This window comes from Ornithorhynchus anatinus, chromosome 10, assembly GCF_004115215.2.
Source record: "Ornithorhynchus anatinus isolate Pmale09 chromosome 10, mOrnAna1.pri.v4, whole genome shotgun sequence".
NCBI classification, from domain to species: Eukaryota; Metazoa; Chordata; class Mammalia; order Monotremata; family Ornithorhynchidae; genus Ornithorhynchus; species Ornithorhynchus anatinus.
In genome coordinates, this window is record NC_041737.1 from 5594985 (window position 1) to 5618302 (window position 23318).

A 23318-nucleotide genomic window follows, 5' to 3' on the forward strand; every position below is an offset into this window, starting at 1 on the left:
GGCCCAGAGAAGTAAAGTGACTTGCCCACAGTCACACAGCTGACAAGTGGTGGAGCTGGGATTCGAACCCATGATCTCTGACCCCCAAGCCCGGCTCTTTCCACTGAGCCACGCTGCGGCCAACCCCATCCCTACAGATGGCAAAGTAGGGCATTGATTTTAGTTCTTGGTAAAAATCAAGTCATTATCGCATTAATGATCAACAGAATTTTTTATCATATGTGCTCTTACTACCTGTCAAACACCATTCTAAGTGATGAGGTAGAATAAAGTTAATCAGGTTGGACACCGTCCTTGTGTCCCATGGGGCTTGCAGTCTAAGTAGGTGGGAGAACAGGAGAACTGAGGCACAGAGAAGTGAAGTGATTTGCCTCAGGTCAAACAGCAATCCTAAAAGCCAGGATTAGAATGCAGGTCCTCTGCCTCCAGGTCTGGGCTCTTTCCACTAGGCCATATCTTTTCTCGTTGACCTTCTTCTCAAGTGGTCAGTTGGCTGGCCGCTGACGCCGCCAGAACGGCTTAGAACAGCGCTTGGCACATCGTAAGCGCTTAGCAAGTACCATCATCATCATCATCATCATCACTGCCAAGACGGTAATGGCCTGGGAGGAGCGAGGGGCGGTATTTAGGAGATAAAACAGAAGTAACAGGCTTTCACGAAAACTCTGCTGGGAAGAGCATCGCCAATTTTCAGGCTAGTAATTAAATGGAGGGACATGATCACTGATTCGATCGCTTGTAAAAACAGTAAATATATTTCAAAAGACCGTAGTTCATTCTGTCCTTCGTATGGTCCCATTACTGGCAGAGGCCCGCACATCTAATTAGTAACTTAATTTATTTTAGCGGCGAGCCCGAAGCAGTCCAGCGGGGACTTTCACTCCCCACCTGCCAATACATTTCCCCAAAGATTTCTACCTGGGAAGCAAATGTGTGGGATTTATATGGGGAGAGGGCCTTGTGGCTCGAATCCTGGAGGCTCTAACCAGGTGGATTTTAGTGAGATTAGAGACAGAGAGCAGAACTGGCTGAATTTCCCTAGGACTCTCCAAATGTGCATGTATTAGACATGAATTTAAAGCGTTCATCCAGGCTGGTGATTCTGTTTTCGTTTTCCTGCATGCTTCTGTTTCGTTCCCTCACTGATGGAGCCGTTTTTCAGACAGGCGCGTTCTACGCCAGCGCATTGAAATCAAAATTCTGAATGGAGAATTCTAAGAGATCAAAAGTATTCACTGAATGCTTTGTGTGCGTGCAGACCACTGTACTAAGTGCTTTGAACAGAGTTGGTAGACGTATCTCCAGCCACAGTGAGCCAGAGGAAGGTGTCTATTACTAAATTGTACTCTCCCAGGCATTTAGTACAGCGCTCTGCATGCAGTAAGTGCTCAATAAGCATCGATGAATAAATGATAGACTGTAATAACATAACCGTGCAAAAGGCAATCAAGACTCGGCTATATATTTGGCTACTCAGTAGACACTGCCTTCTGTGTGGCCCTGACTCGGTCCCTTCATTCGCCAACCACCCCCAACCCCGCCGTCGGCCCAAAACACACCCACACGTATATATATGTAATTTACTTATTAATTTATGTGTGTACATTAATGCCCATCTCCCCCCTGTACTGTGAGCTTGTTGTGGGCAGGGAACGTGTCTGTTAATCGCTATATTGTCCCCTCCCAAGTGCTAGTACAGTGTTTTGCCCCCAGAAAGTGCTCAATAAATACAACTGAATGACTGAATAGACACTATGTGCAGAGCACTGTACAGTGTACACTGTACAATCCCAGCTCTGCCACTTGTCAGCTGTGTGACTATGGGCAAGTCACTTCACTTCTCTGTGCCTCAGTTACCTCATCTGTAAAATGGGGATTAAGACTGTGAGCCTCACGGGGGACAACCTGATGACCCTGTATCTCCCTCAGCGCTTAGAACAGTGCCCTGCATATAGTAAGCGCTTAACAAATACCAACATTATTATTATTATTACTGTCCCTGGACATTCAGGGTGATTATTCATTCATTTATTCATACAGTGGTATTTACTGAGCGCTTACTATGTGCAGAGAATTGTACTAAGCGCTTGGAATGTACAATTCAGCAACAGATAGAGACAATCCCTACCCAATGATAGGCTCACAGTCTAAACGGGTAAGTATTGCCCTTATAGAAGTGGTTAACAGGGGACGGTAGGTTTTTCCGGCTAGTAGGAGCAGAAGATAAAGAGGATGAAGAAGGCCAAATGTTGACGGCCCCTTGCTGAGCTGCTTTAGTGTGTGTTTTCATCCCAAGTTCCACCAGACATTTTGAGGAGGGCGGAACAGTCCTGCTGCAGGCTCGACTTGGATCCCCGTACCAAAGTCAGACCGGCTTCAGCAGCCAACAGCCAACTGTCCTGGGATAATCCCGTGACACCTGGATGAAACAACACAACCAGGAGGGACCCCATCCATCAACCAATCTATCAGTCAGATTTACTGAGTTCTGATTATGCGCAGAACACCATACTAGATGCTTGGGAGAGTACAACAGAATTAGCAGACACGTTGCCTGCCCCTAATGAGCTTAAAGCCCAGAAGAAATCTGTACACGTGTGGAGTGGGTGGAGGTGCTTTCCTCTTTCATTAATTATCAATAATATTTATTGAGCACCAACTGTGAGCTGAGCACTGTATTAAATGCATGTTCTCCTGGATCTCATCACTTCAATCAGACTGCGCTATCCTGATAGACAGGTGGTTTAACTGAGGAGAAAAGGACACACCTCAGCCATTAATGAAAACTTAATAATTGTTCAATCAATCAATCATGTTTATTGAGTGCTCACCGCGTGCAGAGCACTGTATTAACCACCCGGGAGAGTACAATAAAGCAGAGACGGTAGACACGTTCTCTCTCCGCACTGAGCTTGTAGCCTAAAGGGGTAGATGTATATTAATTGATCAGTCAATGAATCGTACTTATTGAGTGCTTACTGTGTGCAGAGCACTGTCCTAAGTGCTTGGGAGAGGACGATATAATAGAGCTGGTAGATAGGTTCCCCGCCCCCAACGAGCTCACAGTTCCTGCTGTGGGCCTGAGATAGGTGTGGATAAATTATGCAAGTCACGGGCAAGGGTGATACAGAAGAAAATTAGACCGTAAACCCGTCAAAGGGCAGGGACTGTCTCTATCTGTTACCGATTTGCCCATTCCAAGCTCTTAGTACAGTGCTTTGCTCATAGTAATCGCTCAATAAATAGTACCGAATGAATGAAATGAGGACTTAGGGAAGGACTCTTGAAGGAGCTGTGCTTTATTATCCTTATTATTATTATTATTTTGTTGCTCGTTATTCATAATGAAACCATAATAATGTGGTATTTGTTAAGCACTCACCATGAGCCAAGCGCTGTGCTAAGCCCTGGGGCGGTTAGCAGAAAATCAGGTCGGACCCGGTCCCCGTACCACGCGGAAACGCTTTCGAAGCCACTTCGAGAATCAATCCGGGTTGATAACAGTGGCCCGAACCTCAAGCAGGAATATTAGACCAAAGCCCTGCCTTTTATAGAAAAGGTAACTGTTTCTTAGAAATAGAAAATAAAGTAGCCCTTCTGTTCTGGGACCTCACCATTCTACATCAGTCGGGAAATTTGAAGAATTTATCATTTTCTTTCTCGGTAAGCTGTGAGTTCCAAAAATATAAAAAAAAAAAATACCAAACACGTAAACTAAAGCTTTGAAGAATTGCCATGTCAGAGCAGGAAAAGGAACCTCTTCTGAGGAGGTGGAGAAGATTGCAATCGGAGGAGGGTAATGAGAATAGAGTAGGTTATGTTCATACTGATTCTCATTAGAATTGTCACTGTGGCGGAATCGCATTGCATCATTTTGTTCTTGTTATAATCTCTGTCACAGAAATGAGACATCTTACATGCCATATGCCTCTCTCCTTCCCCTTACTCTTGACTCTCTATTGTGTTTTTCACAGATCACATTAGAAGAATAAATTCTTTGGCTAATAGAAGTCCACGGTGTAGCTTTGATAAATACCAGTACAGAGACCCAGATCGCAAACCCACGGGCCAGATAATGTAAAGCCAAATAAGCTAACTGTGGGTAAACGCACTGTTCACTACTTACTGCGTGCCAAGCACTACACTGAGCGCTATTAGGCCATGCTGCTTCTTGATTCGTTTATAAGTCATCACCGTATTGAAAGACAGAGTGAGTAACTGATATACCTGCTTCTTTTGAAGGGCTGAAATATGAATCTATTCCTTTTTGCCTTTCCCTCTAAATCCTCCTAAGGAAGTAGTCACTGACCCCTCGGTGGCAGCCCTTAATAATAATGTTGGTATCTGTTAAGTGCTTATGTGCAGAGCACTGTTCTAAGGGCTGGGGTAGATACAGTTGTTCTTGTCCGTCCGTCTCCCCCTATTAGACCGTAAGCCCGTCAAACGGCAGGGACCGTCTCTATCTGTTGCCGACTTGTTCATCCCAAGCGCTTAGTACAGTGCTCTGCACATAGTAAGCGCTCAATAAATACTACTGAATGAATGAATGAATACAGGGTAATCAGGTTGTCCCACGTGAGGCTCACAGTTAATCCCCATTTTACAGATGAGGGAACTGAGGCACAGAGAAGTGAAGTGACTTGCCCACAGTCACACAGCTGACAAGTGGCAGATCCGGGATTCAAACCCATGACCTCTGACGCCCAAGCCCGGGCTCTTTCCACTGAGCCACGCTGCTTCTCTATGTCGAGCCTTTACGCTCGACTGAAAGCTCATCTCTAGACTGGAAGTTCGCCACAGGCCAGAGATGGAACCGCTAATTCTGTTCTATCGCACTCTCCCAAGCCTTTAACACAGTGCTCCGCACCTACTAAGCACTCGGTGAGTGCTGCCCTTGATTGTTTGATTTCATCTTTTGGTAAATCGCTGGCAGACCTCAGTTAATCGCAATAATTGCCACTTCTGAGTAACTGCCCCAACCCCGGTTTTGGAGGAGGAAATAACAGACGTATTCCCCAGATCCAAACCCAATGCCTGCATGCGATTTTCTCTACCGGGCCAATCAGTTAGCGGAGAGTCACGTTTCACAGACCCCAGCTAAATACCTGCGGTCAGATAAAACGTCGCCTTCACACAAGGGGAACAAGTTCCGTTGCTGCTGACGGTGGTGAGTTTGTCATAAACCAACGGCTTGCAAGGGGTCAGAGATAACCTCCCCACCCTGTAATCCTTCAGAACCCGTATCAGCCGACTCCGCTCCTTTGGACTCCTTTTCACCGCTAAGCCGCTCACTCTTTGTCATCCAGTTAACAAAGGTAAAGACAATAGCAGGGAATTTGCCAACCCTGCAGACTCATGGAAAAATGCAGGACACACGGGCCTTTCCTGTTCTGCCGGCTTCTCGGAATTCCCCGCCTAATGGGAGATCCTGTTAGACCATTGAGAACTTCAGCGGCAGAAAGGCTCTGCCCAGAATTTTCTGATGCAATGAGTTGGGGGTTTAATCATTCAGAATAAAGATTGGGCAGCGATGACTAAGGTGAAATGAGAACAGGTATTTAATCTTCATTTTACAGAAGAGGGAAGAGGCACAGAGAAGCTAGGTGACTTCTGGAGAAGCAGAGTGGCTCAGTGGAAAGAGTCCGGGCTTGGGAGTCGGAGGTCATGGGTTCGAATCCCGGATCTGCCACTTGGCAGCTGGGTGACTGTGGGCGAGTCACTTCGATTCTCTGGGTCTCAATTACCTCATCTGTAAAATGGGGATGAAGACTGTGAGCCTCACATGCGACAACCTGATTACCTTGTATCTACTCCAGTGCTTAGAATAGTGCTCTGCACACAGTAAGAGCTTAACAAATACCAAGATTATTATTATTATCACCAGTACGCATGGTTCTGTAATATTAATAATGCCATCTGTATACCCCTTAATTATTCTGATATTCCACCTCGGTCTCACAGTACTTACATATACGTTCTTATACTCTGCCATTTCCTCTATCAGCAATTTATTTTACTGTTTCTCCACTAAACTTTAAGTTGCTCGAGGTCAGAAACCGTGTCTACCACATCTGTTGTACCGTAGTCGCTCAGGAACTTAGTACAGTACTCGGCATTCAGTAAGTGCCCAGTGAATATCATTGATTGTCGGTTTTGGCCGCATGGAATTTTATCAATCTACGATCCTAGCCACGCTTACACGTGACTGCGTTTCTAGACCATTAGCCCATTGTGGGCAGGGATGGTCTCTATTGCTGAATTGTACTTTCCAAGAATCCCAGCTCTGCCACTTGTCAGCTGTGTGACTGTGGGCAAGTCACTTAACTTCTCTGTGCCTCAGTTCCCTCATCTGTAAAATGGGGATTAAGACTGTGAGCCCCACGTGGGACAACCTGATTCCCCTGTGTCTACCCCAGCGCTTAGAACAGTGCTCTGCACATAGTAAGCGCTTAACAAATACCAACATTATTAGAGAAGCAGCTTGGCTCAGTGGAAAGAGCACGGGCTTGGGAGTCAGAGGTCATGAGTTCAAATCCTGACTCTTCCACTTGGCAGCTGTGTGACTGTGGGCAAGTCACTTAACTTCTCGGTGCCTCAGTTACCTCATCTGTAAAACGGGGATTAAGACTGTGAGCCTCATGTGGGACCTGATTACCCTGTATACCCCAGCGCTTAGAACAGTGCTCTGCACATAGTAAGCGCTTAACAAATACCAACACTAATTACTGTGCTCTGCACACAGTAAGCGTTCAATAAATACGACTGAATGAATGAATGAGACAAGCCTCTCCCCTTCATGTTAATATAAAAACCACCATTTTCCTCCGTCAAAAGAGTTTGTTGCTGAACCGTCTGTTTGAGAACCCAGAACAGCCGTTAGGGAGAAACACACTTAAAAAAAAACAACAAAAAAACTCACATCCAACCATTAAGAGACTCCATGCGCCAATACCCCCAGAGGGCAAAATCGATGCATCGATCACCTTCTCCATTACTGAAAATCTCTTGAGGCCTAGTGTTCGGGCTCTAGGTTAGGATTAGGGTTAGGACCGGGTTTAAGGTTAAGTCAACAATTGATTGAAGAACTTTAGTCCTCTGATTCATCAGCAGGCATTTCATTCTGACTGACGCATTATGCTGCCGTTCATTGCAGCTCTGCTTCTTTGTCTTCAAAGCACAGGGCAAGCCCCTCCAAAAGAGGCAGCCTATCCTTAATGCTTCACACCCCACCGGTCCATCTGTTAGCAATGTCTCCTAGCCCTGAATGGAATTCAAGTTAGGCAACCCTGCCTTGATTCCATTTGCAATGGGAACTAGGTCAAACCACCAATAAATCAGGCAGGGAATATCAGGGGAGGAGGAAGTTTTGGTCTCTAGTCACCAGAAAGGGTATTTGGGAGGGAGAGTCTCAGGAGGGAGGTGAAAGACAAGACCTGAAAAACGGAGAATCCATTTCCTCCCCCCGGAATCATCGGTCAGTCGATTCCACCCCTTAAAATTTGTTCCCAACTCCCAGTGCTACCTAATTACCATTTTCTAATCTCTAAACCTGCTTCTTGGGATTATTGGGAAGATTTGTGAAATACCATTTCTGATTACACGGGTGAGGAGGGATGACTTTTTTTTTTTGGAAATTTATTCATCTTTTCAATCCCTGGGCTGGGATTTGATTAATAAGAAAAGCAACTTGCCTAGTGGATAGAGCCCAGGCTTGGGAGTCAGAAGGATCTGGGTTCTAATCCCAGCTCTGCCACTTGTCCGCTGTGTGATGTTGGGCAGGTCACTTTACTCTGCGTCTCAGTTACCTCATCTGTAAAATAGGGATTGAGGCTGTAAACCCCACATGGGGCATGGACTATATCTAACCTGATTAACTTGTATCTACCCCAGAGTTGAGTTCAATGCCTCACATTTAGTTAGCGCTTATCAAGTACAATTTAAAAAAGTAAAAATGAATGATAGGGGCCATTATTAGATGGGATCCTGGTGTCTTAAAGAGTTGTTCAAATCTCTAGAAACTGAGAAATTTACTTATGTCTCCAGAGAAGTGTTTGAAAATACCTATTAGAGCACTGACATTCACTGGGGAAACGACTTGTGATCAGTATTAGCATTTTTGAGCGCTTACTGAGTACAGAACACTGTACTATGTACTCGAAAGAATGCAACATATATGTGTTTTATGATATTTGTTAAGTGCTCACTCTATGCTGGGCACTACGTGCTGGGCACTAGCACTTAGTATCTACAAGTGCTGGGGTAGATACAAGCTAACTTATTCATTCATTTAATTGTATTTATTGAGCACTTACTGTGTGCAGAACACTGGACTAAGTGCTTGGGAGAGCTAATCAGGTTGGATACAGTCCCTGTCCCACATAGGCCTCAGAATCCTAATCCCCATTTTGCAGATGAGGTAACTGAAGCCCAGAGAAGTGAAGTGACTTGTCCAAGGTCTCACAGCAGAGAAGTGGCGGAGTCAGGATTAAAACCCAGGTCTTCTGGCACTGCAATAAGTGTTTGCGAGAGTACAATATAAGTACAATTTCTGAAAAATGATCTTCCATAATGGCACCTCCCTCCCCCTACTCAGGTTACTGGCTCTCAAACTCCTAGAGAGAGCCATAGGGCTTTTTTGGTAGCTGCTCCTCCCTCTCTTTGTAGTGACTCCTGATAAGAAACATGCCTTTTCCCTCTTTTTAAAGCTTGTACAGGAAGGAATATCCTACATGAGAAGCAGCATGGCTCAGTGGAAAGAGCACGGGCTTGGGAGTCAGAGGACATGGGTTCTAATTCCGGCTCCGCCGCTTGTCAGCTGCGTGACTTTGGGCAAGTCACTTAACTTCTCTGGGCCTCGGTGACCTTATCTGGAAAATGGGGATGAAGATTGGGAGCCCCACGTGGGACAACCTGATTACCTTGTATCCACCCCAGCACTTAAAACAGTGCTTGGCACATAGTAAGTGCTTAACAAATACCATAATTATTATTATTATTATTACATTCTGTGGAGCAACTGTATTTGTCAGAAAAATGCCAACGAGTCAGGGAAGAGTTTGGGAGTAAGATAACTTCCCTCACAATTCAGGAAGCAACAGACCTCACTGGGTCGCTCGGAACCTTAAAAAATCCATTTTGGGGCAGTGAGATAGACAGGGAAGAAACTGGAGCCGCTGCTTGGAGTTAAGGCAGTCCCATCTCCCTGCCGGTCATCCACATTTTTCTCTCAATGGTTTTGCTTGCCAGATTTTACAGACCAGTACAATAAGGTGTGAGGCAGGGATTGTGGAAGATTGTCTCTTTATTAATTTTCCTTTCGTCCAGCGATATCCATGGATCCACCTATTTGTTTCAGTAAATGAGTCTGGAAAGAATTCTAGAGAGAAGTCTCAAGGAGAAGGATGGGCAGCCTGGAGATGAAGAATGTCTACCTTGAGTGAAACCACTGACATTTCATTACATTATTATGTTCTCTATTTGACTCTCTTTCCCCTCCTCTCTTCTGAAGTAGAATTAATTAATTACAGAATTCATATTTTCAGTTGTTTGGATGCAGTGGGAGGCTGGGTCCACTCTTCTTCAGTGCCCCCAGAGTTGTTTTAACACACTGCGGTCTCTGAAGTAGAATAATAATAATAGTAATAATGATGGTGACGATGACGATGATAATAATAATGGTACTTGTTAAGTGCTTACTATGTACCAAACACCGTTGTGATCGCTGGGGTAGAAACAAGTTGATCAGGTTGGATACAGTCCCTGTCCCATATGGGGCTCACACTCTACATTTTACAGATGAGGTAACTGAGGCGCGGAGATGTGAAGTGACTTGCCCAAGGTCACACAGCAGACAGGCGGGGGAGCCAGGATTAGAACCCAGGTCCTTCTGCCCCCCAGGCCCGTACCCTACCCTCTAAGCCACGGTCCTTCTCCTCATCAGTAAGACACATGGCAGTCTAGTGTTACCACAGCTACTTTCCCCTTTCCCGCCCGTCGGCAAATCATTTTAAGGCCCCGTCACTGCTGGATTCTCTGGGGGCAGGAAACATATCTCCTACCTCCATTTAATTCTCCCAAATGCTTAGTACAGTTCTCAACATCCACTGTATGCTCATTAAATATAGCTTGGTTGAAAAGAGAAGAGGAAGACGATGTAAACGGATGCACCTATGTGACGCATCCACTAAGGACTCGATTGTCCAGGGCAGTTGCGCACTTGGCTGGGAGGATCGCACTGACTCCCGCTCTGATTTCTGGGCCCGTAGGAGCTCCGACCTCATTGCTGAGAAAGCTGTGATCGGCGCCGCTTGACGTCCTGCATGGCTGAAGGTGTAGTGTACGTTGCCATCTAGTGATTCAACTGAACAGAGGAAAAGGCCGCGAGGACCCTCTGCCACTCAGGATTCTAGCCGGCTTTCCCCTCTCGCCACGCAGCCTGCTAACTTTATTTTCCATTTCTGTATTTATGCTATTTTCTCCCCTCACCTCTCCAATCTCTCTTTTCTACACAGATTTCCATCTGAGCCCGGCTCCCTAGCTTCACAGTAGAAAACTGCCTCGATGAGGTAAACTTCCTCCCTCTGCTTCTGCATTCTAGTTGATTTTTTTATGCAGAGCCACGGACCATGCACTCATTAGCCTACATCCTCCATTATCTATTAATGGCACACTTCTCCATTTCTCTTCAGCTTTGAAACAGTGACAGGTGGAAAACTCTATCTCCTAGGCTGGAAGCTTCCGGCGTTTTGGTGCTCAGACTGGGGAAAGGAATTTCTGAACTTTGCTCCTAGAAGCAGCGGTAAGCAGGCCTCGTCCCATTTTGACTTGGTCCTCTACGAGTCCTCTCACACGGTGGCCTCCCCTGTTATAATAATTACGGTATTTATTATTGTAAATTGTCTGCTATCATCCCCATCAATCCTCATCCACCTCGTGGTCACATTTGATCGATGTCTGTATCCTCCTTCTTCCCCTTCCTCTCCTTAACTTATTTAGATTCATAGATGTAAGTCCATGTCTACCTAAACTATGTAAAATGAGGCTTCTGATGTATGTGTGTTGGGGGGGCAGGGTGGGGTGGGGGGGTGTTGTGGCTGATAAGTTAAAAAGATGAAAGTGCTAAAGAGTCAGCAGAGACCCTTGAAGGAAGAGTTGTCTAGGAAGGAAAAATCAATCCATGGCATTTATTGAGCACTTGTGGTGTTCAGAGCGCCGTACTAAAACAATTGTCAGAATCCAACATAAGAGTTGGTAGACATGTTCCCCGTTCACAAGAAAGTGGGTAATTGTGTCCATCACACTAACGTCTTTACTTCCTGCAGGACCTGTGTCTTTGTATATTCATTTGGATTGGGCTCCCCGTCCCTCTCTGTAACTTGCGGGAACTTCTAAGTGAGCCTGCCACACAACACGGTATGATGCCGACCTTCACCGAGACCTCCGTTACTGTTTCTTTTGGATGCTTCCCAGGCCGTTGTAAGGGTTAGCTATTTTGGCAGGCAACTGAAACAGACTCCTTGAGCAAAGACTTTGGAAAAAAAATGGGAGAGAGCAAGAAAACACTTAGAAACCGTGCCGGGCACTCCGATAATAATCGTGGTATTTTTTAAGCTCTTGCTATGTGCCGAGAACTGGGCTAAACTCTGATGTAGGTACAATATAATTTAGTAGGATGGTTTCTGTACAGCATGAGACTCACTCATCTAAGGGAGCGGGAAAACAAGACATTTAATTCCCATTTTACAGAGGAGGCACAGAGAAGCTGAGTGACTTGCTCGACGTCACCCATCAGGCAAGTGGTTGTATCAGAATTAGACCCCAAGTGTCCTGATTCCCACCCTGTGTTCATTCTACTAGGCCGCGCTGCTGTAAGGAGCAAAGCCATAGATGCAGTGAAGTACATAAGATGAACTCATGGTGTGGAATGGCATTTTCCTTCCCACCTAATCCTTTCTAATTCAAAAAATAACAATTTGGGTATCTATTAAGCATTATTTACATCCCCAAGCATGATGTTACATTCAGATAGTCAAATCGGCCATAGGCCCTGACTCATATTGGGCTTACAATCCAATAGTTCCCTATTAATAGTTCCCTATAATAATAGTTCCCTGAGAGATAGGTATCTTATGCCTATTACAAAGAGGAGAAAAAGGAAGCCCAACGAGGTTAAGTGCCCTTCTGAGGAGGCTTCCCGTCTTTGCAGATGAACCACCCAGGATATCCTGAATATAAAGGATGCGGATAGAGATGAGAGGTAGGGAGAGGGACGTAGAAATGTCACCGGGCTAAAATGGAGGGCATTTTGATAGCGTGAGATCATATGCATATTTGAATAAAAATGACTGAGACTATCTCTCTTCCTTTCTCCCTTCCACCGGGAACCCAAAAGACAGAAGAGAGAGATGGGAATGCAATAGATTTCAGATTTAATTGCAAAAAGAATGGTTTGGATTTAGGGACACCTAATTTCTATTGACAAAGGGTGGAGAAGTTGGTTTGAAAAATGCAATTGGTGGAGTCGCTGACTTGGAAAATTCATTAGAGGCCCACAAAAGATGTATTTGCTGTTTGGATTAAGGATAAAAATCCTTATGAAATTGAGTAGATGATCTAAAAACAAAGCCAGAATTAAATGAAATTGTGCTATCTTGGAAAAGTTCCAGGATAAGAGGTAATAGGAAAATAAACTTAGCCTAATATGTTGTTGTCTTGGTCTTTCCTTTGACATTATGAAATGTCAGAGCTGCTATTTCAAACACACTTTCAACTCCTGGGAATGACAGTTGGGTTAGAGTGAAAACTTCTTGTGGGTGGGAATGTGTCACTCCTTTGTTCTGTTTTTCCCAAGCAATTGGTGCAATGTATAGCAAGTCAGTGGGCATTCGATAAATGCTACTGCTGTTATTACTCTCACACAGGAGGGCTGGGGAAGCACAAACACACACAAAAAAGAATTCTACTGTCAGCTAGAGAAGAGTCTCTCTCATCTACTTCCAGCAGATAGGAAGGATTTTAGTTTAGCAGAAGAGGAAAAGAGATCCTTTCGTTTAACATTTCTGGCTCCCGATGGCAGGTCATGGAAGAGTTAACATTGAAACCACATACTCATGACTAACCTTCTCTCCCCTTGCACTCGGCAGAGACCCTCTCGGTTTCCCACTTGTCTTGATTCATTTGATACCTTCTGCCAACTAGGGGTCTTTTCTTCTAAAGTGGCTACTTTACCCATAAATCAAAGGATAAAGGATCAAATAGGACAAAACAACAAAGCAGTAAAGTGCTCACTTCAGGGTTGAAGCCAATCTAATTAATTTTTCATTTAGTTCTGATGTATTAGAGGCCAATCAATTAGGGATTATGTTTACAGAGTTGTAGAAGGAGAGGAGACCAGGTCTTCATTTGTTTCCCAGACTGTCCAAATTAGTCAGTTAAATGATCCCAAGAGAGACCGTGAAGGATATGAATAGGACCTTGGAAGTACCTTGTCTTTTAATTACAGACGGAATCGTCTACACTTCCCGCAGACCTTGAACCTCTGACTGAAGGACAGAGTTCTGCACATTTGGAAGCCACGACCTGATGAGAAGTTTTTAAAACTTTCACCTTTGATGTTTTACCTGGAGACAGACAAACTAATGCACAGATATGCACATGAATGCTGTGAGGCTGGGGGTAGAGTGAATAGCAAGTGCTTGAAGGGTTCAAATCCAAGTTGAATGGCTATGCATAAGGGAGTAGGGGAAACGAAGTTTCAGTCGGGGAAGACTTCCTGGAGGAAATGTGATATTAATAAAGATTTGAAGGCGGGGGAGCGATGATCTGTTGGATATGAAGCTGGAAGGAGTTCCAGGTCAGAGGAAAACATGACAATGAATGAGCAGTTAGGTGTAGAGGTGAATGGGTAACCCCGCAGGTTCTTGAGGAGTGGGGAAACATGGACTGAAAGTTCTTTTAGAAAAATGATCCGGGCAGCGGAATGAAGTGTGGACTGGAGTGGGGAGAGACAAAGGCAGGAGGTTGATGCAGTAGTCAGAGAGGGATAGAATGAATGCTTGGATCAGGGAAGAATGATCCGGGCAGCAGAATGAAGTGTGGACTGGAGTGGGGAGAGACAAAGGCAGGAGGTTGATGCAGTAGTCAGAGAGGGATAGAATGAATGCTTGGATCAGAGAAGCAGCAGTTCCGATGGGCAGGAAAGTGTGGATTGTAGCGATTAAAATGGTCCTCAAAGGGCCATCTGAGGAATTAGAGATTGGGCTGACAACTGCCACTATGAGGGGTCCCAGCCCTCAACCCTGACCCTACTAAGATGACTCTCTCTGGGAAGTCTGTTGATTCTTTCAGGAACTTTAAACGGCGTTCAAAACTCTTGAAGTCCTTAAAAGAATGAGCCTTATGGGACCTGTGACAGTTTCTGAATGTGAATTGTTAACTCTTTCCATACACATAAAGGAAGAATCAGAAAATGATGTTTCAGAATATATGTTGTAGCCTAGGTGAGTTATGGATTCAGCTGGCCACCTACTGTGGGCGGAATCCTGGACACAGAGTTAGGGGAGTCCACCAGAAAGAAAGCTCCTTGAGGACAGTGATCACGAGTCTCAATAATAATTGTGGTACTTGTTAAACACTTTTACTGTGTGCTAAGCACCGTGCTAACTGATGGGATGGATACAAGACAGTTAGGTTGGTTATAGTCTCCATCCCGCAAAGGGCACACAGTCAAAGTAGGAGTAAGCGGGTGAGTAAACTGAGGCATAGAGTCGTTTCTTGCCCAAGGTTGTAGAACAGTTAAATGGCAAAGTCAGGATTAGAAAAGACAGGTCCTCTCTCTCCCAGGCTCACAAATTCTTTCCGCTAGGCTACTCTGACTCTTTCCTGATGTCTTCTCCCAAGCGCACTGAGGAAGCCATCAATCCATATCACTGATAGTGACTATAGTGGTTAGAGTAATGAATTTGGAAGTTTTCTGCTTAAAAGTGGAGGCTAAAGCCACGTGAGGGGGTGAGCTCTTTGAGACAGGGAATGCAAAACGAAGAGAGTAGGCAACCCAGAAGAGAGCCTTGCTAAGATGCAAGACCCACTGATCATTCCAAACAAGCTATTACGTTGGGGTTCCATGGACATCTTCTGGGTGGCTCTGTTGAATACCAACGCCAGCACACTTCCACTTCAGTCTTAGGTGCCCAACAGTGCCAGCCCAGGGCTAGCATTCATAGGTTGAATGTTCTCAGGTTGAAATCCGAGGTCTGACATCGTCAGCTGTCTTGATGCTGAGATCGCTGAACCCGGGAGCCTAGCTTTGCTGAAGGAGCTCACAGAAAGGATGTTGACCGAATTCACAGCTCCCTCATCGACCCCAGTCATGGGCCCTGTCCCTTTAAAATTCAGTAACCTTAGTATTTATTTGCCTTGAGACAGAGTGCGGTTCAGATCAAAAGCAGTAGGAGTTCATCAACCTGATTCCTTGTCTATCAAAATTAGATATTTCATCTCCCCCCACCTTATTCCGTTCTAAGTCGAGTGTACTTTTTCTGTCTATTTTTTAAGGCATATGCTGCTTTTTTTTTTTGAACTGTTGTTGTGGCAACCAGACTACTTGTCCCAACTTCTAATTTTAGACAACATTGCCATCCAAACCACGGGTTTCTTTTGTAATTTAGATTTGTTTGCCAGGGTTGTCGTGCTTCTGCCTACTGGCTCACTGCTTCTATCCTGCAAATTATAGTAGCTCTCTGGCAGTGTAGCTAGTCTTATGCCCAGGGTGGGACCCCCAGAATTCCACAGTGATCCCTAGTCCATTGTTTCTAGTCTGTGAGCCTGCTGTTGAGTAGGGATTGTCTCTATATGTTGCCAAATTATACTTTCCAAACTCTTAGTACAGTGCTCTGCACACAGTGAGCACTCAATAAATCGACTGAATGAATCCTCAGCACTTGGATTCAAACTGACATTGCATAATTTACTATAGTCTATAACTGTTCAATATATTTCGGTCTGTTTCCTGTCTAAGAGTGTAACTTCTAAGAGTGTAAGAGTGTAACTTCTCTGTAGGCAGGTGACGGGTCTTGTAGGTGAGTCAATCAGTCAATCAAACAATGGTACTTATTGAGCACTTTCTGTATGCAAAGCACTCTACTAAGCACTTGAGAGAGTTTTTGAGTCTGTAGACATGATCCCTGCCCACATGGAGTTTTCCATCTCTGCTGTACTATCTTTAGTCCTTAGTGCATTGAATTGCATCCAGTGTTTACTAAAAATATTATTAATATTATTTCTGTTGCCACCCAGGGAATGAAGAGAATCAATATCCAGTTGTCCCGCCGAGGCTGCTTAACGTATTACCCACTTACTAGGTCTTCTGGATAGCGGCGTGAGTGGTAATACATTCATTTGAGGGTGAGCAGAAGAGAGGGGGTGAGGTAAGCTGTTCAGTCTGTGTTTCCCCCCTCCTCAAAAACCTCCAGTGGTTACCCTCCACCTCCATGTCACACAGAAACTCTTTATAATTGACTTTATTGCCCCCTCCTATCTTACGTTGCTGATTTCCTACTACAACCCAGCAGGCTCATGCCAACCTTCTATTGTCAATTTACGCACTGTACCTCAAGCTCATCTATCTCACCACCAACCACTTTTCTAGATACTCCCCCTGGCTGGCCTGGAACTCCCTGCCACCTCGTACATGACAGATCATCACTCTCCACACCTTCAAAGCCTTATTAAAATCACATCTCCTCCAAAAGGTCTTCCCCGATTAAGCCTTCATTTCCTCTACTCCCTCTCCCTTCTGAGATGCCTTTACACCAGAATTTATACCGTTTACTCACTCCACCCTCAGCCCCACTGAACTTATTGAAATAAATTATGTCTATGTATCTACCTGTCTCTCCCTCTAGACTATAAGCTCACTGAGGGCACGGAACAAATTTACCATCTCTGTTGTACATATCTACCATCTCTGTTGTACACGTCTGTTGTACTGTACTCCCCCAAGAGCTTAGAATAGTGTTGTGCACACAGTAAGCACTCATTAAATACCATTCGTTGATTGATGGGTAACCTGCCTCTGGGGTTTACTCCAAGAATTGAAGGATTAAAGATTAGGACTTCTAAGGATTTTCCTTATTTTGGCATAGAAGAGCCAACCAGGGCCTGCTTCCATGTCCTCAAGCCTTAACAAAATGGATTTAGGTCTGTCAGTTTCCTCTTTCATTTGAGGAACAGGCATCTTGGTCTATGGCTTTATTCCAGCTTCATAAGTAAAAGACCAAATCCCAAGTACAGCATTGCATCCAAATTGTTACTGGAGAAGGATTAGTCATCAAAGCTGGAGGAGATTTCTAGAGCGGCTGTCAAGGACGATAACCATCCCTGACCCTCCTCAAGCATCCTTTTTATGGAAGGGTGTTTGCGTTACTGAGCTCGCAACTCAGCTGACGTATACCCAGCCGAAAACCCGATTGTCAACCAATCCATCTTTTCATATTTCCCTTCATAATTTATTCACTTGAAAACATCACTTTGGTGAAGGCTTGACACCATGCCTAAAGTGTTCTTTCCTCAGAAAAAAGGAACACCTTCTCTCCATGGACTGAAATCCTCATTTCAGAGTCTTTATACAAAGTCTTGGACTCTGGCTAACCTTTTATTGTGACAATTCATGTACAGGCATAGTTTTCATTTCAGATTCAGTGTGCAGAGACACAGGATAAAGCTATTGCTTGTTCCAGGTGAAGTAGGCTGTTTGGAACTGATTCAGTAAGTCGGACTGAAATGCTTGCATTTGAAAGTTATTTTTCAAGGCTTTTTCCTTTCCTTTCTCACAAGAAAAAGTGATTTTCCTTTCTCCGTCTTGTCAGTCTCTCCTATGGAAACTTGGAGACACACAACTCTGAACCAATAAGACCACCCACAATGACCACATGCAGACTGCCAGGAGAAGTGATTGATTAACCACAAAATATATTTCTTGGCCTGAAAGGTTGGCAGGGTTGGCTGAAACTGATTCCTTTCTTGCAGTCCTTTTAGCTGAAGTGCAGAATTTTCTCTCCCTTCCAGGATGGAATACATAGTCTCTCCTGTTCGTTAAGAAACCACCTCCTGTTCTGTTGTTGAGCTTCTGGTTATGCTCCCAGAAAGAATCCCATATCCATCTTTCTGGTCTCAGAAATCTGTCACAGTCATAAGGTTCCCAAGAATAATGACTCAGATTTCCCACAGGACATGAGAATCTTTAGATTTCCCGAGAAATGCATGGCACAGGATTGCTGGCGACGGTTGGACATCTTGCCTTGGGTGAAACTCTGAAAAAATGAAGTTTCTGTCATGAGACAGGACCCATCGATCCTTGGACACGTGCTCTGCTGCACCTTGTATTTTGGGAGAATGGGTATCCTGAAGGAATTAAATGAAACCAACAACAACAACAAAAGAATCCAGAGTGGGCATTGTTTCAACCAGTGGTTCAGGTACAGGTCGTCTATCTCTCTATGCATCATCACAGCTGCAATTCACCTGTTCCTCTCAGGGGTTTTCCTTGTCGAGCCTGCAGATCCAAGATGTCGGTAAAATGTCCGCTGGCTCCTTTTCATCCATGAAAGCTCTCCCTACAAACAGTGTTTTCAAGCCCACAGTGGGGCTCATGGGCTTGTTGAACCATCTCCCTTCCAGGCCCACCGATCCTCTGTAGGTCACAGCTTTTTGTTTTTGTTTTTCCCCTTTGTCATAATCACATCGTAATAAGCTTGGCTCTTAATGGACCAGACACAGGCGGAGAGGCAGGAGAGATTTTTCCTCTGAGAACTTCGATCAAAATACTATTCCAGGAATGAATTTCCTTGATAAAGACATTCATTCAGGCAGAGGAATGGATGAGAGGTTGATAAGTCGAGGGCCTCTAAAGACACTACCATACTGAAAAGTGCAACAATTAACCACAGAGAAACAGGAGCCATGAAAAACAAGTGGCCCCTTCACCGCTCTCTCCTGCAAGAAGAGCCCGTTTCAAGTCGCCAAGCCTTCAGAGGAACTTGAGGTACCAAATCCACAGGACTTCTTTATCCGTCCGTCGATCACACAGCGTCCGGGACAGAGGGAATCAGGCATCCGGGCAACATTATCCTCGGCAGCTGACTGACGAGTCACGGCAGAAGACTTCGCTGCCACTCTGTTCTCTCTGATGACACGACGAGGGAATCGGGGCTTTCGAAGCTCTCGGGGACTGATACGACAAGGGCTAATCGTCCTCCATCTCCCAGAGTTCCTGTCATTCCCATCTCCCTCAGATTCTCCAGCTGCCGTTGTGTAATTGAAGACTACGACGACAGAGCTAAGGGGAGCCAATCTGTCTTACGGCGTGCAAGGTTTCCTGCTGCAGAATCAACCAGGTAGATGGCTTAAAGAAGACTCAGACAAAGGAAATTGCCATTTATCGGAGTCTCAGAGGAGTGGGCCCCTCCATCCTAGAGATGCTGAGTTTCAATCATTCATTTCCCTAGGGGAGGAGCGGGACTGGTGAAAGGAGCTGAACAGGTGGGCGACGTTGGCCGAAAGGAAGCCACCTCCCTCTGGTTTGGGCAGCAATCTCTCGATGCATTAGCTGGCCGTGCCCATTTCCAGAAGCTAAATTAGCCTCTTGGGGAGAAGACGTGTACCTAGCTGAAACAGGGAGGCCGGCATTAGTTTATAAAGTCAGGGAGTCCCCTACCACCTAAACCAAACTCCTCATCGATCTTGGCATTATCACCTCCATTTCCAACAGTCAGAATCACACTGGTGCCTGGGTGTTAGTCTGGGTTTGGGAAGCAGCAAGGCCTAGTGGATAGAGCACGGGCCTAAGAGTCAAAAGGACCTGGGTTCTAATCCTTCTCTACACCCTGCTGTGTGACCTTGGGCAAGTCACTTAATTTCTCTGTGCCTCAGTTAACGCATCTGTAAAATGGGGATTAAGACTGTGAGTTCTTGGTGGGACAGGGACTGTGTCCAACCTGATTAACTCATCTATCCCAGTGCTTTGAACAGTGCTTAACAAATTCCATCTAAAAAAAGCAACAACAACAAGAAAAACCGTCATTTGGGGAAAGTCACGGTTATCATTATCATTATTATTAATAATATGAATAATAAAATTAGTAAGAAATATAGAAATAAGAACCACTGAGGTAGTTGTCAATGACTTACTATATGTCAAGCACTGTGCTAAGTGCTGGGATACATGTAAGTTAATCAGGTCAGACACAGTTCCTGTTCCACCCGCAGTTCACAGTCTAAGGGGAAGGGAGCAAAGAATTTGAATCCTCATGTTACAGATGAGGAACGGAGGCTTAAAGAAGGTAAATGACTTGACCAAGGTCACACAGCAGGTGAATGATGGATTTGGGATTAGAAGCCTGGTCTCTTGATTCCCAGGCCCAACTTCTTTCCACTTAGACCACACTGGTTTCTCAAAGACTGGGCAGGCTCAACATTTGTGATCCTGGGCAAATCACTTCACTTCTCTGTGCCTCAGTTACCACATCTATAACATGGGAATTAAGACCGCCAGCCCTAGGAGGGACGGGGACGGTGTCCAACCCAATTAACCTGTATAGCAATCAGTACTTAGAATGGTGCCTGACACATAATAAGCACTTAGCAAATACCACCATTATTATTATTATCTCTGAATTTCCAGGGGGCGTGGGCCGGATGGTTCAATCAGGGTCCAAACCAGAGGTGAGAAATAAACTGTTTTTCTCCTAGAAGCTCCTGCCCTCTGTGGGAGTTGGGGGAAGCCAGAGGAGAGGGGTAAATTGGTAAGAAGTTTAGAGAAGCCCCCGTCTGACTGGGCTCCTGTTTCAGTTGTTGCCAAAGAAGCTTGCAGAGACCTCACAAGAGAGTGTTGGTGAGACACGGGGGAGGGGGAGGTGAGAGGTTCCGGGGCAACCCTGCCTAGGGACTCTAACATTCTGCCAAGCCCTCTAATGACTGCAGCATCCATCGTAAGCGCTTGTTTAGGGACCGAGTGCATGGCAGAGTTTTTCAAGCTAATTGCCTTTATATCTGCCGCAATCATTGCATTCGTCCAAGGGGAGAGGCGGAGGCGGGGGTGGCGGGGGGTGGGGGAGAGAAGATGATATAAACACCGCCTTTTGGGCACTCGCCTTAATTATTCAGCTGTCTATTAATTATGTGATTTCACAGTTCGTAGACCTCAGAAGGTGCCGCCAGAAATGGATCGAATGCCCTCTGGAAGAGGCGGCTGGGGGCAGTGGGGTGCGAAAGACGTGATTCTCTGCAGCTAGAAATCCAGCTTGGAGGCAGAAGAAAAATTCCTCTCCGGATTAAACAGCAGGAGAGCCAAAGATGCAAGTCGTTTCTTCAGTCAGTTGTATTTATTGAGTACCTACCATGTATTCAATAGTACGTTGAGTAATAGTAATAGTACACTGAGTGCTGGGGAGAGTACACTGTGACAATATAATAGACATTTTCAGGTAAAGGCAGGTAAGGGGACGTGAGTAGATTTCCCAAGGCGGATTCTGGGAAGGCGCTCAGATAAATGTGTCTGCTTTTCCAACTTAGGGTCAGTCGGTCACAACTATTAATCAGTAGCCGTGTGCCCGGGATCGAGAGGAGGGCTGGGGGAAGTGAGAAGACAGAGCTACCATGAGAGATGATTCTTCTCTAGGTTCTGTTTTCAGCCACGTAGCTTCTGTTTTGCCTGAAAGAGACCCCTCTCAATCTCTCCACTGAGGAGCTGTTCAATAATAATAATAAATATTGTGGTATTGTTAAGCGCTTGTTATGCATCAAATACTGCTAAGCACTGGGGTAGGCATAAGATAATCAGTTCCCACATGGGATTCACAGACTAAGCTCATCTCTAAATTGTAAATTCACGGTGTGTAGGGAGAGTGTCTGTTATATTGTTATACTGTATTTGATTAATTATCAGCCTCCTTTCTGGCCTCCCTGCCTCCTGTCTCTTCCAACTCCAGTCCATACTTCACTCTGCTGCCCAGATCATTTTTCTACAAAAACGTTTAGACCATGTTTCCCCACTCCTCAAGAACCTCTAGTGGATGGCCATCCACCTCCGTATCAAACCGACACTCCTCACCATTGGCTTTAAAGCACTGAATCCCCTTGCCTGCCCTTATCTCACTTGGCTCCTCTCCAATTACAACCCAGCCTGCACGATTTGCTCCTCTAATACCAACCTTTTCACTGTACCTCAGTCTCATCTATCTCACCTCCAACCACTTGTCCATGTCCCGCCTCTGGCCTGGGACTCCACCCCTCTTCATATCCGGCAGACAATTACTTTTCCCACATTCAAAGACATATGGAAGGCACATCTCCCCAAAGGAGGCCTTCCCTGACAAAGCCCTCCATTCTTCTTCTCCTACTCCCTTCTGCCTCACCTTGACTTGCTCCCTTTATTCATCCCCCCTCCCAATCCCACAGCACCTATGTACATACCCATAATTTAATTTATTTGTATTTATGTCTGTCTCTCCCTCTAGACTGTAAGCTCACTGTGGGCAGGGAATGTGTCTGTTATATTGTACTTTCCCAAGGGCTTAGTTCAGTGATCTGCACACAGTGAGCATTCAAAAAATACAAATGACTAGCTGATTGACTATATGGGAGTTGTAGATTCCAATTTCACATATGAATCAAGGGAACTGCATTGATTAATAGATCAGCCCCGCAGAGTTCTAAATTGCTGGGATGTCCTGTCCTTCAAACTGAGATTGGCTGGCCCACCTTCAGATGGACCACAGAAAGTAAGACCTCCTTGATTACTGTCTGTCAAGTCTGGCAAATGCAGCAGCTCACGGAAATTCCTTTTGAATCGGTCGTACTTATTGAGCGCTTACCCTACTATGCGGTACAACATAACAGACTTTAGACGCAGTCCCTGCCCACAAGAAGCTTAAGCATTTGATCTCTTGGAGCTCCTGAAGTTACACCAACTGGCCAAGGAGAGTAAGGCAGCTTATGCAGAAGTTTCATAGGCAATTGTCTGAAGCCTTTTTCTGCAAGAAAATGTGTTTGTTTTACTTCCAGATCCTAGAAGGTCTCCCCAGTGCAAATTACACCAGCTACCTGAACCCCAAAGCAGGAGGGCTCACCTTCTGGTTCAGAGGTACTTGTCCAAAGGTATTCATTTGTTCAATCATACTTAATGAGCACTTACTGAGTGCAGAGCACTGTACTGAGTACTCAGGAGAGTACCATATAAGGTACTCATGTGGCGTATCACAGAATGAAAGGCAGGAGATATTATTGCTCTAGACTGTAAGCTCGTTGTGGGCAGGGAACATGGG